The sequence below is a fragment of the Canis aureus genome, chromosome 34 (genome assembly GCF_053574225.1).
Source record: "Canis aureus isolate CA01 chromosome 34, VMU_Caureus_v.1.0, whole genome shotgun sequence".
Classification (NCBI taxonomy): Eukaryota; Metazoa; Chordata; class Mammalia; order Carnivora; family Canidae; genus Canis; species Canis aureus.
Genome location: NC_135644.1, coordinates 9,789,170 through 9,795,525, shown reverse-complemented (window position 1 = coordinate 9,795,525; position 6,356 = coordinate 9,789,170). Strand labels below are relative to the sequence as shown.

Below are 6,356 nucleotides of genomic sequence, written 5' to 3'. Positions count from 1 at the left end.
CAGTTTATCTGTGTCAGACATGGTGTCTGGGCACTCAGCATTCATTCATTTTCACCTTCCATAGATAACCTATCCTTATTCTGCAGTATTATAGGAGTTGGGAGTCTCAAAACTATATTTCTTACTTTTTATCATACACAAAAATCAATACCAGATGAATTGTAAATCTAAAAGTGAACAGTAAACAATAAAGTTTTCACAAAAAAATATGGGAAAATACCTTTGTGACCTTGGAGTCACCAAAGATTTCTTAAATTGGACTCATATAAAATAAATAAGCCATAAAAGAAAGCCTCTGATAAACTGAACTACATCAAAATTATGAATGTCTTCATCAAAAGACATTATTGAAGGAATGGAAAAATAAGCCACAGAGAGGCAAAATGTATTCCCCAAAAATACCCCCAACAAAGGACTCATAGAACAAAGAACTACAAAGAAGAAAAAGTCAGACAAGCCAATAAGAAATTGGGTGAAAAACAGGCATTTCACAGAAGATGATATCCAAATGGGCAATAAACATATGAAAAGGTACTTCAGTTGGTAGACATCAGGAGAATAAAAACTAAAACCATAATACAATTTCAATAAATTGCATTAGCCTTTGAACAGAATAGCTAAAATGTAAAAGTGGAAAATTCAAAGTTTTGGTGAGGATGTGGCGTATCTATCACTTTGGAAAACTGTTTGGCAGTGTCTATTCAAGTTAAACATGTGCATCTCCTATAAATCCTACTCTTATATATCTAACCAAACTGGATACAAATGTTCACCAATGTTCATAACAGCACTCTTTGTAATAACCTCTAAATAGAAATAACCTAAATGTCCATGTGCAGTAAAACATATAAGTGATAGTTACCCAAAGGAATACTATATAGCAATGAAAATGAAGAGGCGGTCACAAAAGAGGACATACTACTATATCATTCCACTTTATATAAGGTTAAAAAACAGGCAAAATTGCTCTTTGGTGTTAGAGGCCAAGATTGCAGTTACCTTCTGGGAGGATGATGCCTAGAAAAGAGCAAGAAGGGGGCTTTCTGGTGTACAAATACTTTCTGTTTTCCAGTCTGGGTTATGGTTACATGGGTATCTTCACTTTATAAAAACTTATCAAGCTGTACCTGATGGTGATTTGAACATTTTTCCATATGTATGTTATACTTCAATGAAAAGTGATTTTAAAATACCCCAACCAGGGGCGCCTGGGTGGCTCATTCGGTTAAGTGCCTGCCTTCGGCTCACATCATGATCCCAGGGTCCTTGGATTGAAACTCACATCAGGCTCCCTGCTCAGTGGGGAGTCTGCTTCTCCCTCTCCCTCTTCCTCTGTGTGCTCTCTCTTTCTCTCAAATAAATAAATAAAAACAACACAAAAAATAAACAACCCCCCCCAAAACAACTATAATTCATAGATTTTCTTCCTAATAGGATTCAGTATACAATTTAGATTTTGCCAATCAGATATAACAACGTGAGATGGGAAGGTAAAAGCAAGAGGGAGGCTATATTTTCTCTGCCTGTTAGTTTTCTCTGTTACTTTTTGGTGAGCATGCTACATTGGATGTGATTTTCAATGGCCAGATTTTCTGTGCCTCTGCAGTGCCACCAATTCCATGGGTGAGAAATGGCTGTGATGCCAGCTTTGGTCTCCATAGGTTCCTAACCTCTAGGTAGTTACTGTGTGCTGTGATTTGGAAGCCTAAGGGCTGTCCTCTAACCTCTGCTCTTCCAGAGGTTGTTCTGGAAACATCTAATTCCTTGTATTCAACACACAGAGTAGTGTTTGCACTGAACCCCAATTGATACATCAACTCATAACCCAACTGACAGGCAATGTAGCAGGGTCCAGTTTGGTTTTAAAGGTCTTTGAAAAAGGAAATTACCATTGGCAATCCTACCACCTAGGATCATCATTATCATAAGATCTGCTTTAGAGCTAACCTAAATCTATTCTGATGCACTGTAAAGACATTTACTTCACAGGATATACTGCTTTCTGCTGCCATTCAAAAGTGATTCTTAAAGCATCCTTTGTCCTTTCTTCACAAGCTAAATAATGCTAGTTCTTTGAACTTTTCTTTGCATGTTCCACCCAGTTGTGGCTATGTAAATACAGTATTCATATAAGGACCGCCTATTCTGGTAGGATTAGTTGTCCCTTTCTTTTTCTAAAATTAAAGTACAATTTACATACATTATATTAGTTTCAGGCATACAATGTAATGATTTGATATTTGTATATTTTGTGAAATGGTCACCACAATAACTCTAATTAACATCTGTTACCATACATAGTTTTTTTTCTTATAATGGGAGCTTCCAAGATTTACTCTCTTAGCAAATTTCAAATATGCAATATAATATCTTTAATAAATATTTTATTTATGAGTTTTATTTATGAGTTTCATGGGCTCAGATCTTACATTCTAGTCTTCAATCCATTTTGAGTTCATTTTTGTGCAGTGGTCCACTTTCATTCTTTTGGATATTGCTGTGCAGTTTTCCCAACACCATTTACTGAAGAAACTATTCTTCCTCTTCCCATTGTGTTTTCTTGGCTCCTTGTTGTGAATTAATTGACCATATATGTGTAAGTTTATTTCTAGGCTCTATTCTGTTCCATTGATTTATGTGTCTGTTTTTATGCTAATACAATACTGTTTTCATTGCTATAACTTTGTAATATAGTTTGAAATCAGGGGCATACTGTGTTCTGCTATATCAAGATTGCTTTAGCTATTCAGCTATTTTGTGGTTCCAAACAAATTGAAGAATTGTTTGGTCTATTTCTGTGAAAAATGCCATTGGAATTTTGACAGGGATTGCACTGAATCTGTAGATTGCTTTGGGTAATATGGACATTTTAACAACATTAATATTCTAATTTTGAGCATGGTATATCTTTCCATCTATTTGTGTCTTCTTAAATTTCTTTCATCAATGTCTTATAGTTTTCAGTGTACAAGTCTATCTTCTTGCTTAAATTTATTCCTAGTTATTTTACTCTTTTTGATGCAATTGTAATGGGATTATTAATTTCTCTATTACTTTGTTATTAGTGTACAGAAATGCAATGAATTTCTGTATATTGATTTTGTATCCTGAAACTTTACCAACTTCATTTATTAGCTCTAACAGTTTTTTTGGTGGCATCTTTAGGGTTTTCTATATATAGTACCATGTCATCTGCAAATAGTGGCAGTTTTACTCTTCCTTTCTAGTTTGGGCACTAGGGCTGCCCGAATTTTACAATTCTTAATTTTAAAATTCTTTGTGGGGATCTCTGGGTGGTTCAGCAGTTTGGCGCCTGCCTTCAGCCCAGTGTGTGATCCTGGAGTCCCGAAATCAAGTCCTGCATTGGGCTCCCTGCATGGAGGTTGCTTCCCCTCTGCCTGTGTCTCCGCCTCTCTCTCTCTCTCTCTCTCTCTCAATCTCTGTGTACTCATGAATAAATAAATAAAATATTTTTTTAAAAAAGAATTTTTATCGGAACTGGGTGTTGAATTTTGTCAAATGCTTTTCTGCATCTATTGAAATGATTTTATGATTTCTCTCCTTCATCTTTTTAAAGTTTTTATTTAAATTCCAGTTAGTTAACAGAGTGTAAAATTGGTTTCAGGTGTACAATATAGTAATTCAACACTTCCATATAACACCCAGTGCTCATCATAACAAGTGATCCCCATCACATATTTAACTAATCACCCCATCCTCCTCACCTCTGGTAACCATCAGTTTTTCTCTGTGGTTAAGAGTCTGTTTCTTGGGATCCCTGGGTGGTGCAGCGGTTTAGCGCCTGCCTTTGGCCCAGGGCGTGATCCTGGAGACCCGGGACCGAATCCCACGTCGGGCTCCCAGTGTATGGAGCCTGCTTCTCCCTCTGCCTGTGTCTCTGCCTCTCTCTCTCTCTGTGTGACTATCATAAATAAATAAAAATTTAAAAAAAAGTCTGTTTCTTATCTTTCATTTTTTAAATGTTATACATCATGTTGATTTATTTTTGGATGTTAAACCATCCTTGTATCCTGGAATAAATCCCACTTGTTCATGGTATATTTTAATGTATTGTTGAATTTAATTTGCTAATATTTTGTTGAGGATTTTTGCATTTACATCCATCAGGTATATTGACCTGTAATTTTCCTTTCTTATGAGATTCAGGAATGTAAGTCTCCCTGGCCATCTAAAGCCAGGCAACTAAGGGTGTCCCCTGGGTTGCAGCTGCAAAAATCAGGTCACCAGATGTAAAAGCCAAGGCATCAGATGTGTGTAGAAGCTCTCCTCTGGCAGATACTGATACTGGCACTGTGGAGCATAGCAGAGGGAGAGTGTGAAGATGGTGCTTACTGGTTGCAGCACGGCAGAGGAAAAAAATGCAAATATGGCACTCGCCAAAAAAGGGTGAAAAAAAGAAAAGGAAAAGGAAAAGGGAAAAAAAAGATAGCACTGGTTGGTTTTACTAAGGCCGGAGAGTGCAAGATGGTGCCCACCTATCTCTGACCACGGAGAGCATCTCAGCAAGTCCCTGTCCCTTAGACCTGTGCTTTAAAATTAGGAAATAAAAAAATAAATAAATAAAAATAAAAAATATTAGGAAATAAGTCTCTTTCACATAAAGTCTGGTCCCTTTTCAAAGAGCTGTCCTGAGCAGATAAGCCTGCATGCATGCCCTTTAACAGATGTTCACTAGTTCACCGTGGATCCATGGGTTTCTTGGGCATGAGTCCCATTGGTCTTCAAAGCCAGGTGTTTTGGAGGCTCATCTCTCAGGAGCCAGTCTTAAAAGCTGGAGTGCCTTTTATGGAGTTTGAATGCTTTGCCCCTAAGGAAGATGCTGTGCATTTTAGTTGACTCCCAACTGTGGGTCACTATACTATACTAGGGGCGGGGGTTTATAGCAAGATTGTGTTTTAAGCCTTTCCTAATTCCCTTTGATGTGGTTTCCTTCTTGTTTGCCTGATGTGAAGGGCTTGCTCCGCCAGTTTTTAGGTTTTTTTTTTTTCTTTCCCAGAGGAAATTTTTCCACATATAGCTGTAGATTTGGTGTGTCCATGGGAGGAGGTGAGTTCAGGATCTTTCTATGTTATCACCTTGAACTGGAACTAGCCGTCCCTTTCTTTTGGTTATACTCCAGGTTTACTCTTGCTTATCTGACCAAAGTCTTACACTGCTGACTCAAGTTTAGGTTATGGTCCAATAGATTTGTACAAGGTTGAAAAATAAAGCTTTCCAACCATAAGCAAGAGTTTTTGTCTGGCTTTCTGATAGAGAACAATATTTAATATAACAGCTTATAGATGAGAATCAGCAGTCTAAAGAAAAATTAGTTAATAGGCAAAGAGGGATTATTGAATTATGGATTCATACATTTAGATGGTGCCTTAAAAAATAGTCTATATATATACTAGGAGATTGAAACTCAGATATGTATCCAGGCTTCTAGTCAATGCTTATACTCTGAACAGTCTTGCAACTCAGAGTGTGGTCCTCAGGTCAGCAGTATCAGCATCATCTGGTAGCTTGTTAAAAATGTAGAACTCAGGGGATCCCTGGGTGGTGCAGTGGTTTGGTGCCTGCCTTTGGCCCAGGGTGCGATCCTGGAGACCCAGGATCAAATCCCACATCGGGCTCCCGGTGCATGGAGCCTGCTTCTCCCTCTGCCTGTGTCTCTGCCCCTCTCTCTCTCTCTCTCTCTCTCTGTGTGTGTGACTATCATAAATAAATAAAGAAAAAAAAATGTGGAACTCAGACCTGAAGCTCCACCAAATCAGAATCAGCATTTTAACATGTGATTTGCATGTATATTAATACTTGAGAAGATATATAGGCAAAAGCACCACAGGTTTTTGTCCTATTATTTAAAATCTTGTGTAAATCATATTACATAGAAAACCTGATCTCTTTTGGGTAAGGCCTGTATTATTACAGGTCCTGGTCTAATACATTATTTGAATAGCTGGATTAAATAAAAAGAAAAACTCCAATGATCTCTGGGAAAAGAGGGCATCTATTTGAACTGTGCTTGTTTTTAATGTACCCATTCAGATTTTAATTTGCTAGAAAAATTAATAGCCTATTTGGTGGTAGCATGTCCTGTAAAAATAAGTGCAATAAAATGAAAGTATTTAAATGGATATTTAAACTATGCAGTCATCAGTGATTTAGTTTTCAATTACACAAAGGTAATTACACTAGAATCCACCTCATTCACCCTTCCGTGAGAAAATGCTGGAGTGTTGTAATAAGCTGATGCTTTCAGGCAATGACTGATCTCCACTCCTTGTTGGCCAGGACCTGAATTCATTTACTTTAAACAGTTTAGGGTGTATGCTGGGAATATAAATGATTGA

The 6,356-nt window shown here is 37.3% G+C and overlaps 1 protein-coding gene across 1 annotated transcript in view; it reads right to left on the bottom strand.

Moving 5' to 3' along the window:
* The window catches only part of NFE2L2 (NFE2 like bZIP transcription factor 2), a 142,767-nt gene that overhangs the window by 79,103 nt on the left and 57,308 nt on the right, over positions 1–6,356 (bottom strand). The gene's annotated exons all lie outside the window — the stretch shown is intronic.